The sequence below is a fragment of the Tachyglossus aculeatus genome, chromosome 5, assembly GCF_015852505.1.
Source record: "Tachyglossus aculeatus isolate mTacAcu1 chromosome 5, mTacAcu1.pri, whole genome shotgun sequence".
Classification (NCBI taxonomy): domain Eukaryota; kingdom Metazoa; phylum Chordata; class Mammalia; order Monotremata; family Tachyglossidae; genus Tachyglossus; species Tachyglossus aculeatus.
Genome location: NC_052070.1, coordinates 80,886,525 through 80,899,493, shown reverse-complemented (window position 1 = coordinate 80,899,493; position 12,969 = coordinate 80,886,525).

The following is a 12,969-nucleotide window of genomic DNA, read 5'->3' as shown; positions in this document are numbered from 1 at the left end:
ACCTTGGGCAAGTCACTTTGCTTCTCTGGGCCTCAGTTCATCTGTAAAATGGGGATTGAGACTGTGAGCCCCATGTGGGACAGGGGCTGTGTCCAACCTGATTTGCTTGTATACACCCCAGCGCTTAGTATGGTGTTCTGGAACACAGTAAGTGCTTAACAAATACCACAATTATCATTACCCCAGTGCTTAGTGCAGTGGGGTACTAGTGAGTGCTGAACAAATATCTAAAAAAAAAAAGACTATCCTGAATTTTGCAGTACAGTATTGATTCAGGTTGGGCTTTCATTCATTCATTCATTCATTCATTCATTCAATCGTATTTATTGAGCACTTACTGTGTGCAGAGCACTGTACTAAGCCCTTGGGAAGTACAAGTTGGCAACATATAGAGACGGTCACTACTCAACAACGGGCTCACAGACCCTGGGTTCAAGCCAATTTCAGCAGAGCAGTGAGAGTTTATCTGTGAATCTGTGGGCTGAATGGGATTTAGGGAAGGATTTCTGAAAATAATTTTTGATATTACTCTATTAAAATGTAGCTGGGGAAATTTATTTAGAAAATTTCATCCAATCAAAAAAAACTCAGTACCCAATTTTACCTGTTTTTTCCTTCGCATTGCTTTCTGGCAGCATAATGATAATATAATAGTAACAATGGTATTTATTAAGCACTTAGTGCTTAAGTGCTGGGCAAGATATGCTCCTACTGACGCACGTTCCAATATGGTTCAAATGAGAAGCAGTGTTACCTGGCTGATAGAGCTTGGATCTTGGATTCAGAGGGCCTGAGTTCTAAACCCAGCTCTGCCACTTGTCTGTTGTGTGACCTTAGGCAAGTCACTTAAGTTCTCTGTGCCTCAGTTACCTCATCTGTAAAATGAGGACTAAGACTGTGAGTGCAATATGGGACATGGGCCCTGTCCAACCTAATTAACTTGCTTGCATCTATCCCAGTGCCTAATAGAGTGCCTGGCTCATAGTAAGCACTCAACAAATATATAAAAAAGAAAAAAAAAGAATTAGTATCTTTAGAAATTATAAATGAACGAACAGGATTTAAAGCACTCTTTTAAAATGAATTCTACAACATGGTACAGTGTTAAAATTGCTATTTGCATCCTTCAGAAAATTTTAGTAGCACAGTCTAGTAAGCGCTTAGTACAGTGCTCTGCACAGAGTAAGTGCTCAATACATACGTTTGAATGAATTAATGAAGAAGAGATTTAGCAGTAGAATGAGCACAAGAAAGTTAAGTGGTGGTAGTTCTAAGCCCAGGTCTTCTACTGGTCAGCTATGTGAATTTGGGCAACTCTTCTCACCTCTCTGTTTCTTAGTTCCCTATCTGTAAAATGGAATTATACTTGCTCTCCCTTCCTACCTCTTTGATTGGGAGACCTGGGTAAGGTGGACAACTGGGTTAGCTCTGATTATCTGGTATCTTCCCCAGTGTTTAGCTCAGTGTTTTAGCTTAGTAAATACCATAGTTAATCATTATTAGTAAGGGAACCCAATGGCTGTTTCTATACGTTTTTTCTTAATTGATGTTATTATAATAATGGTAGGTAAGTGAACATTCGGTCTTCAATTTCCTTTCAGTTTAATTTGCCTTTTTAATGTAATTTTCCTAAATATTACATAGCCATGATTCTTGCCTTTCTTTACTATTACTAATAATGCTAATAATAATCATTCACTAATAATTCACTAATACACTAATTTGGTTTATTTTGTGAGATAGAAAAGTACTTTTGGCTTTTTGGGTAAGACAAAATTGAAGTAATTTATCAGAACTGGAACATTCTCTGTAAGTTAGATCAGTTGAAGATTCACGAAACTGGACATGTTCTTTGCTACAAATTGTTTTTCCCAGGATACTCCTTCCCAGGAAAGTAGTATAATATGTTTATTGTGGTTTCCAGGAAACTTCTAGAAATAACATTGAATCTTATCACGGCAAAATTGTGATCTGTTTTTCATCCCTTCCCTTTCCTGAGTTATATGTTTCTCACAGAAGAAATATTTATGGCAAGCAAGTGGGTAACATTTCCTGGAGTACTTTAGAAATCCCCAACAGTTCATGTTTATCCAGTTGGAAGTCAAGAGGACAACATCAGAACAATGTATTTCCTACTGCTGTCCTTGCCAGGCATAACTTTCTGGTTCAGTTGGCTGATGTCATTTAGATAAGAGTTTGTTTCGCTTTCACTTGCCTCTGAATTGTTCTTTTAAAAAATCTTGCTATCCTCCAGTGGCTTTGAGGACATGAACCCTTCCGTGCAAGGTTGATTGGGCTTAGTTATGCATTGTTATGGAAAGACTAGGTATGAGGGCAAAGGGACCACAAGCAAATGACCACTGGTCTGGAATGCCCTCCCTCCTCTTATCAAACAGATAATTGCTCTCCCCCACTTCAAAACCTTATTGCAGGTACATCTCCTCTCAGAAGCCTTCCCTAACTAAGCCCTTCTCTCTTCTTCTCCCACTCCCTTCTATGCTGCTCTTACCTGTACATTCATTCATCATCCCTCCCATCCCCACAGCACATATGCATATATCCGTAATGCATTTATTTATTTAATCTATTTATTTATAGTAATGTCTGTCTCCCCCTCTAGGCTGTGAGCTCACTGTGGGCAGGAATGTGTCTGTTTGTTTTTATATTACACTGTTCCAAGTACAGTACAGTGCTTTATACAGTGTTTAGTTCAGTGTTTTGCACACAGTCAGTGCTCAATAAATACGATTGAATGAATGGATGAATGAATGAAACGATGTATCAACAACCTAATGCTGTTTTCAAAGCCAATGACAATGTTACCACAAGAGTATTTAGTGTAGTGCAGCATATAGTGCTCTCCCAAATGCTTAATACAGTGCTCTGCACATAGTAAGTGCTCAACAAATTCCATTGATTGATTGATACAGTGCTTCTGATCTCTTACCATTGATCTGGAGGTTGGAATTCCCCAAAGATGTATAAGAATTTGTCAGCTCATCTCTTCAGGTGTCTGTGTTTGGCCACTAGATCACAGTGGTTTACGAAGTTCAAAAGTGGCCTACTAGAGATCTCCAACACCCCTTAACAAGCCAGTGTAGTTGTATTCTGTTTGCTCTTTTTGTAGGGGAGAGGCTTTAGGCCCAGGCTCAGGATGGTGGTAAAGAGGTCACTAAAGGCAGAGTACAGTTGAGGCTTTCCTGAAATTTTTTCCACTCCTGAATCTGGCAGCCAGACCATGTTGCAGGAGGTGTTGATCACCGAAGAAATCCAATGAAGAAATATAGCCAATCTGGTCTGCAATGTTCAAAAATATCAAAGGACGAGCAGTGCTTTAGGCAGACCTAACCTTGACCAAGATCACAGACAGTGATCCTCCTCATTAACTTGAATGACTCAAGAACCAGGGCTTTCAGAAACGACAAGTGCCAAGCCAGTGAAGACTATAGACTGTAGTTGTAGACAGTAAACTATATGGTAAATTCTAAACCTCTATATTGTAAGCATACAGGTCTGGGAGTCAAAAGGTCATGGGTTCTAATCCCAGCTCTGCCACTTGTCTGCTGTGTGACCTTGGGCAAGTCACTTAACTTCTCTGTGCCTCAGTTAACTTATCTGTAAAATGGGGATGGAGACTGTCCAACCCGATCAATCAATCAATCAATCGTATTTAATGAGCGCTTACTGTGTGCAGAACACTGTACTAAGCGCTTGGGAAGTACAAGTTGGCAACATATAGAGACAGTCCCTACCCAACAGTGGGCTCACAGTCTAGAAGGGGGAGACAGAGAACAAAACCAAACATACTAACAAAATAAAATAAATAGAATAGATATGTACAAACATATATACATATATGCAGGTGCTGTGGGGAAGGGAAGGAGGTAAGACAGGGGGGATGGAGGGGGGCGAGGGGGAGAGGAAGGAGGGGGCTCAGTCTGGGAAGGCCTCCTGGAGGAGATGAGCTCTCAGTAGGGCCTTGAAGGGAGGAAGAGAGCTAGCTTGGAGGATGTTGGGAGGGAGGGCATTTCAGTCCAGGGGGATGATGGGGGCCGGGGGTTGACAGCGGGACAGGCGAGAAGGAGGCAAGGTGAGGAGATTAGCGGTAGAGGAGTGGAGGGTGCGGGGTTGGCTGTAGAAGGAGAGAAGGGAAGTGAGGTAGGAGGGGGTGAGGTGATGGAGAGCCTTGAAGCTGAGAGTGAGGAGTTTTTGCCTGATGCGCAGATTGATTGGTAGCCACTGGAGATTTTTGAGGAGGGGAGTAACATGCCCAGAGCGTTTCTGGACAAAGACAATGCGGGCAGCAGAATGAAGTATGGCTTGAAGTGGGGAGAGACATGAGGATGGGAGATCAGAGAGGAGGCTGATGCAGTAGTCCAGATGGAATAGGATGAGAGCTTGAACGAGCAGGGTAGCAGTTTGGATGGAGAGGAAAGGGCGGATCTTGGCAATGTTGCGGAGCTGAGACCGGCAGGTTTTGGTGACAGCTTGGATGTGAGGGGTGAATGAGAGAGCGGAGTCGAGGATGACACCAAGGTTGTGGGCTTGTGAGACGGGAAAGGATGGTAGTGCCATCAACAGTGATCGGAAAGTCAGGGAGAGGGTAGGGATTGGGGAGGGAAGACATGGAGTTGAGTCTTGGATATGTCGAGTTTTAGGTGGCAGGCAGACATCCAGATGGAGATGTCCTGAAGGCAGGAGGAGATGCGAGCCTGGATGGAGGGGGAGAGAGCAGGGGCAGAGATGTAGATTTGGGTGTCATCAGCGTAGAGATGATAGCTGAAGCCGTGGGAGCGAATGAGGTCACCAAGGGAGAGAGTGTAGATAGAGAACAGAAGGGGACCAAGCACTGAACCTTAGGGAACCCCCACAGTAAGGGGATGGGAGGGGAAGGAGAAGCCTGCAAAAGAGACTGAGAAATGAACGACCGGAGAGATAAAGAGGAGAACCAGGAGAGGACGGAGTCTGTGAAGCCAAGGTTGGATAGTGTGTTGAGGAGAACGGGGTGGTCCACAGTGTCGAAGGCAGCTGAGAGGTCAAGGAGGATTAGGATAGAGTATGAGTCGTTGGATTTGGCAAGCAGGAGGTCATTGGTGACCTTTGAGAGGGCAGTTTCCATGGAATGTAGGGGATGGAAGCCAGACTGGAGGGGGTCGAGGAGAGAGTTGGTTTTGAGAAATTCGAGGCAGCGTGTGTAGACAACTCGTTCAAGGAGTTTGGAAAGGAATGGTAGGAGGGAGATGGGGTGATAACTAGAAGGTGAGGTGGGGTCAAGAGAGGGTTTTTTTTAGGATGGGAGAGACATGGGCATGTTTGAAGGCAGAGGGGAAGGAACCAGTGGAGAGTGAGTGGTTGAAGATGGAAGTTATGGAGGGGAGAAGGGACGGAGCAAGAGATTTCATGAGATGAGAGGGAATGGGGTCAGAAGCACAGGTGGCCAGAGTAGCACTTGAGAGGAGGGAGGAGAGCTCCTCTGAGGATACTGCTGGGAAGGATGGGAGAGTAGCAGAGAGTGTTGAGAGCCGGGGGGTGGGGGGGGGGGCGGGGGGTTGGGGAAGGCGGGGGGAGTGACTTTGGGGAGGTCGGAACTGATGGATTTAATTTTATTAATGAAGTAGGAGGCCAGATCGTTGGGGGTGAGGGAAGAAGGAGGGGGAGGAACAGGAGGCCTGAGAAGGGAGTTGAATGTATGGAAGAGCTGGCGGGGATGATTGGCATGGGTGTCAATAAGGGAAGAGAAATAGTTTTGTCTGGCAGAGGAGAGGGCTGAGTTAAGGCAGGAAAGGGTAAACTTGAAGTGAACGAGGTTGGCATGGTGTTTAGACTTTCGCCAGCAGCGTTCCGCAGCTCGAGCATAAGAGCAAAGGAGGTGGACAGTGGCAGTGATCCAGGGCTGTGAGTTAGTGGTACGAGAGCGGCGAAGGGAAAGGGGAGCGAGTGAGTCTAGCTGAGTAGAAAGGGTAGAGTTGACAGCAGTAATCTGATCATCAAGATTGGGTAGAGAGGAGAGGGAGACGAGGTGGGGTGTGAGGCGCTCAGAAAGATGGATGGGGTCAAGAGAGCGGAGATCTCTGTGAGGGAGTAATATGGATTTACAGGGGAAAGGAGTGTGAGTGAGGAGGCAGGTGAGAAGATTATGATCAGAGAGAGGGATTTCAGAGTTGGTGAGGGTGGACACAGTGCAGCGGTAGGAGATGATGAGGTCGAGGGTATGACCAAGTTGGTGAGTGGGTGACGTGGGGTGGAGCAAGAGGTTGGCAGCGTCGAGGAGAGATAGTAGGCGGGCGGCAGAGGAGTCATCAGGGATATCCATATGGATGTTGAAATCTCCGAGGATCAGAGTGGGCATGGAAAAGGAGAGAAGGAAGGTGAGGAAGGGGTCAAAATAGTTAAAGAAGTTGGAGGTGGGGCCGGGGGGGGGTGGGGGGAGTCGGTAGATCACGGCTACAAGAATCTGGAGGAGGTGGTAGAGGCGAATAATGTGGGCTTCAAAGGAAGGGAAGGAAAGGGAAGGGGGAGGAGGGATAGTGCGAAAGTGACATTGGCGGGCGAGAAGGAAACCGACACCTCCTCCTTTTCCGGTGGGTCTGGGGGAGTGGGAGAAGAAGAGACCTCCACTGGAGAGAGCAGCAGAAGAGACCGTGTTGTCCGGAGACAACCATGTTTCAGTTAGGGCGAGGAGGAGTAGAGAGCTGGAAAGGAATAGGTCCAGGATGAAAGGGAACTTACTTAAAATGGAGCGGGGGTTCCAGAGGCCACACTTGGCAGTAGCTGTCGAGGGAGGGGAGGGAGGGGGGAAGGGTGCGAGGAGTGGGGAGGGTTTGGATTGGGATGAGTTGGCGGGGGCCTAGGCGGGGAGAGTGGGAAGGGGGGGTGGCGATGGGAAAAGAAGAACTGGGATGGGGTGGGGGCGGGGGAGGAGGGGAGGATTGGTGCTGGTACAGAGGGATCCTTGGTAGGGGGTGAGGGGGAGTGGTCTTGGTGTGGGAGAGGGAGGGAAAAAGCTGGGTCGGAGAGGGGAAGGGGAAGGTGAGGAATGGGAATGGCAGTTGGGAGCGAGGGAATTGAAATTTCATGGTGAGGTCAGCAGGGGCGAGTGACAGTACGGCGGGAGGTTAGCAAAATTGAGATGCAGAAGCCATAAAACAGTAGCAATGATATAAATAGGTGATGGCATCACAGGGGGGTATTAACGATTAACATGCTAAGGCAATAATAAAATTGGCAGATAATGATGTCACAGAGAGCAGATACAGACTATTATGTGCTGGAGTAGGGTGGAACCTGTTAAGGGGGGGTCAGGGAGCAGAAATACCTGGGGGAGAGGAGTGAAACAGCCAACTAGCATGGGAGGGCTGAGTAGGTGCCAATGAGGTTGTTGTTAATGTAACTTTGATGATAACAAGGGCCTTTTTCCGGGGGGAGACGGCCTGCGGGGGAGAGTTAGTCAGGTCCGGGACCGGGAAGGGGGGGGTTGGGGGGCACTTTAAGGAAGGTCGCTTAAGGAAGGGGGGGAAGCAGGGGGGCGTCTATGGGGGGCGCTCTGAGGAGAGGGAGCCCTTCCGGGAGCAGCAAGGCCTCGTGGTGTGATGGCGGGCGGGGCTGGCCGGGGATAAAGACATTTAACTTCTCTGTGCCTCAGTTACTTCATCTGCAAAATTCCTGATTAAGACTGTGGACATGGACTGTGTCCAACCTGATTAGTTTGTATCTACACCAGCACTTAGAAACAGTGCATAACAAGTACCATAATAAACAATAATCATTATTATTATTGTGAATATTTATTATTAGCCAGAAGTTTAATGGGTTGAAAGAGTTTAGAAAAAGATTTATAACTCCTGACTAAAAGTGAATACAGAAATCACTTGTCTAGTTTAAATGCCTCTTTTTTCAAGTGAGAGGGATTTTCCACATTTTCATTAGAACAAAGAGATATGTTAAAATAGTGGAAAGCACAAACAGAATCTGAATCCTGAACAGTATATGATCTGAAATATTCACATCTCCTACTTCTGCTTCCTTTCTTCTTTTAAATGGGTACTTGTTAAGCCCTCACTATGTACCAAGCACTGTACTAAGCAATTTGGATAGATAAAAGATAACCAGGCTGGACCCAGTCCATCATGGTGTGCACAGGTCCTAAATCGGAGGGGAGTGGGATTTAACCAATTATTTTACAGTTGAGGTAATTGATGTACCGAGAAGTTCAGTGACTTGGTCACACAACAGAAAGTGACAGAACTGGGATTAGAACCCAGGTCCTCTGACTTCTGTGGTTCGTGATTTTTTCCATTAGGGCCACACAGCTCCCTGTGTGACTAGTTCTCCCACTTTTTACTGTGGGCTTGTGGGGAAGGAAAGTGTGGAAGAGTTGAATAGGAAATAATAGGAAACCCACCCTGGCACCATGACTCTTTGAATGGTTCTGCCCAGCAGTTTTATAATAATAAATGTGAGTATTTTGTTAAGCGCTTATTATGTCGACAGGCACTGTACTAATCACTAGGGTAGATACAAGCAAATCAGGTTGGACAGTCCCTCTCCACGCTGGGGCACACAATCTCAGTGCTCCATTTTCCAAATGAGGGGGGAACTGAGGCACAAAGTGGTAGTGAATTGCCCAAGATCACACAGCAGACAAGTGGTGGAGCCGGGAATTAGAACCCATGACCTTCGGAGTCTCGCCCATGCTCTATCCACAACGCCATACAGCTTCTCAAACTTTCTCCCAAACCACAATGACTTCAGGTTTCCCCAGACAGGGAATCTACAGTTCCTGTCCTGTCAGGAAACAAGAGGATTCTGCAGTCGTACTAGGGATATGAATTTTCCTCCTAACCAACAATGAATAATGTTATCCACAAATAATTTTTCTAATTTCTTTATGGATCAGTATGGCTCAGAAATGGTTTATAAATGGGTTTTATTCTGTTAAATAGAATTGATTATTGTAGTTTAAGTACTTAGTGTTTCTAAATGATCAGCTAGTCTGAACGAGTCGCTCTCCATATGAGGTTCACTGTCTGAGTAGGAGGAAGAACAGGGAAGAAACTGAGGCACAGAGAAATGAAGTGACTTGCAGCTGAATGTGCCAGCTAGTAAAATGGGTTACTCTTGTCTTAGGCAGATTTCATTGAGCTGAGTTTAGTTCTTGGTAGTAATCTGCCATGTCACTGGATATTTTACTTGCTGGAGTGTAAGCTTATGGTGAATAGAGGACATCTTACATGTTTATTGTGCTGCCCCAAGTGCTTAGTACAAGTGCGTTGCACCAGGTGGGTGCTCAATAGATATCAGTTGTACAATTGAGAGCCCACACTATTGTCAGGCAGATGAGAGATTCAGAGTAAAACATAGGTAGCTATGTGTCCAAGGAAATATCTGGACACAAGTGGTGCAGACAGGATTAGAATCCAGGTCTATTACTCCCAGGCCCATGATCTTTCCACTAGGGATACTCTGCCTCTCCAGCTAATCTTTCCACTAGGGATACTCTGCCCCTCCAGCTAATCCTTAAGAACCTTTTCTGTTTGCTCATGGCAGCCCTACTCCTTCCTATCATAGTGGAACTTACCCAGTATACCACCCCCATCCATCTTCAGCAAAATGATTTCTTCAGCACCAACATTATGCTGAACCCTGAACTGAGTGCTTGGAAATATACAGAGGAAAATTAATTAGAAATGGCCCTTGCCCAAGGGGAAAGACAAACAGAAACAATGGGCCACTTGCCAATGTAAATTTGGATTTCAACAATTAAACATAAGGAACAAATACTGTTGAATGAGGAGATTCCGTGCAGTTTAGGAATCTGCTGCCCCGCCATCACCTTCTCACGTGAGGACTCCACAGTACAGCAAGCAGCAAGTTTATGCCAGAATCAAAAAGGTTCATATGGGCACCCCATCCCTCCCCTACCTCCCCAAGAAGCACTGTGACCTAACGGATAGAGCATGGGCTTGGGATTCAGAAGGCCCTGTGTTCTAATCCTAACTCCACCACTTGTCTGTTGTGTGACCTTGGGCAAGTCCCTTACCTTCTCTGAGCTTCAGTTCCCTCATCTGCAAAATGGAGATTAAGATTGTGAGCCCTATTTGGGACAGGACTGTGTCCAACCTGATTATCTCAGCACTTAGAACAGTGCTGAGCACATAGTAAGTGCTTAACAAATACCAAAATTATTATTATTATTAATAAATACTATCGCATGAATGAATAATAACCTCACCTGTGTCTCAGTCCTTCAGGGAAGAAGCTTCAGTGCTGATATTGTCAGTTTACCTAGCCGCCATTTTAGAGGGTGGGGGGCACTGTGTTTAGGATAATACTATATAATGGCATTTATAAAGCACTTACTATGTGCAAAAGCACTGTTCTATAGAGCGCTGGGGTGAGGTTAGCAATCAATCAATCAATCAATCAATGTTGCCAACTTGTGACCTTCCCAAGCGTGCTTTAGTACAGATGCTCTGCATTGCAGTAAGCGCTCAATAAATATGATTGATTGAATTTGATTGATTGATTTTGAGATGCTTATACTGTGTGCAGAGCACTGTACTAAGCGCTTGGGGAAGTACAAGATGGCAACATATAGAGACAGGTCCCTACCCAACAGTGGGCTCACAGTCTAGAAGGGGGGGAGACAGAGAACAAAACCAAACATATTAACAGAATAAAATAAATAGATATATGTACAAGTAAAATAAATAAATAATAGAGTAATAAATACGTACATATGGTACAGATACATATATACAGGTGCTGTGGGGAAGGGGAAGGAGGTAAGGGCCGGGGGAATGGAGAGGGGGGTGGGGGGGGAGAGGAAGGAGGGGGCTCAGTCTGGGAAGGCCTCCTGGAGGAGGTGAGCTCTTAGTAGGGCCTTGAAGGGAGGAAGAGAGCTAGCTTGGCGGATGTGGGGGGGGGAGGACATTCCAGGCCCGGGGGACGACGTGGGCCGGGGGTCGACGGCGGGACAGGCGAGAACGAGGCACGGTGAGGAGATTAGCGGCAGAGGAGCGGAGGGTGCGGGCTGGGCTGTAGAAAGAAGGGAGGTGAGGTTGGAGGGGGCGAGGTGATGGAGAGCCTTGAACCCGAGGGTGAGGAGTTTCTGCCTGATGTGTAGGTTGATTGGTAGCCACTGGAGATTGTTGAGGAGGGGAGTAACATGCCCAGAGCGTTCTGGACAAAGACAATCTGGGCAGCGGCATGAAGTATGGATTGAAGCGGGTTGAGACAAGAGGATGGGAGATTGGAGTGGAGGCTGATACAGTAGTCCAGACGGGATAGGATGAGAGCTTGAACGAGCAGTGGTAGCGGTTTGGATGGAGAGGAAAGGGCTGATCTTGGCAATGTTGCGGAGCTGAGACCAGCAGGTTTTGATGACTGGCTTGGATGTGATGGGTGAATGAGAGAGTGGAGTCGAAGATGACACCAAGGTTGCGGGCCTTGTGAGACGGGAAGGTATGGTAGTGCCTCAACAGTGATGGGGAAAGTCAGGGCAGAGGGCAGGAGGTTTGGGAGGGAAGTACAAGGAGTTCAGTCTTGGACAGTGTTGAGTTTTTAGGTGGCGTGCAGACATCCAGTATGGAGATGTCCTGAAGGCAGGAGGAGATGCGAGACTGGGAGGGAGGGGGGAGAGGAGCAGGGCAGAGATGTAGATATGGGGTGTCATCAGGGCACAGAGATGATAGTTGAAGCCAGTGGGAGCAAATGAGGTCACCAAGGGGAGTGAGTGTAGATCGAGAAGCAGAAGGGGACCGAGAACTGAACCTTAGGGGAACCCCCACAGTAAGGGGGATGGGAAGGGGGGAGGAGGAGCCTGCAAAAAAGACTGATGAATGAATGACCGTGGAGATGATAAGAGAGGAACCAGGAGAGGAGACGGGAGTCTGTGAAGCAAGGTTGGGTAGCGTGTGTGAGGAGAAGGGGGGTGTCCACAGTGTCCGAAGGCAGCTGAGAGGGTCGAGGAGGATCAGGAGAGAGTATGACCGTCTTTGGATTTGTGGCAAGCATGATAGTCATTGGTGAGCCTTTGAGAGGGTCAGTTGTCCGTGGAATGTAGGGTGACGGAAGTCCAGACTGGAGGGGGTCGAGGAGAGAGTTGGCGATGATAATTCGAGGGAAGCGTGTGTAGACAGACTCGTTCAAGGAGTTTGGAAAGGAATGGGTAGGAGGGAGAATGGGGCGATAACTAGAAGGTGAGGTGGGTGGTCGAATGAGTAGGGGTTTTTATTAGGATTGGGAAAAGACCATGGGCAGTGTTTGGAAAGGCAGAGGGGAGAGGGAACGCAGTGGAGAGTGAGTGGTTGAAGATGGAAGTTATGGTGAGGGGGAGAAGGGACGGAGACTAAGAGATTCGATGAGATGAGAGGGAATGGGGTCAGAAGCACAGGTGGCCAGAGTAGGCACTTGAGGAGGAGGGAGGAGAGGCTCCTCTGAGGATACTGCTGGGAAGGATGAGGAGGAGGTAGCAGAGAGTGTTGGAGAAAGGTGGGGGGAGTTACAAGGTGATCAAGCTTGTCCCACAGGGGGCTTACAGTCTTAATCCCCATTTTACAGATGAGGTAACTGAGGCATAGAGAAGTTAAGTGTCTTGCCCAAAGTCAACACAGCAGACAATTGGCGGAGCCGGATTTGAACCCTTGATCTCTGACTCCAAAGCTGGGCTCTTTCCACTGAGCCACGCTGCTTTGCTGGGATCCCTGGACAGCCCATATACCTTAATTGAATCAACTATTCTTAGTACGGTGCTCTGCAAACAGTAAGTACTCAATAAATAGGATTGATTGATCGATTGATTGAAGTTGTTTGTTTCCAATTGCTCTCCCAATTGGAAGTCTTTTAGAATTCCAGTCATATCCTGCAAGATTCTAATACCCTCTTCCTCCAAGGTGCCTTTCCTTCCCATCTGGAATCTTAGTATCTCTGATTTTCCCTCTCCCACCCTGTGGCATCTGAGCTTTTCAA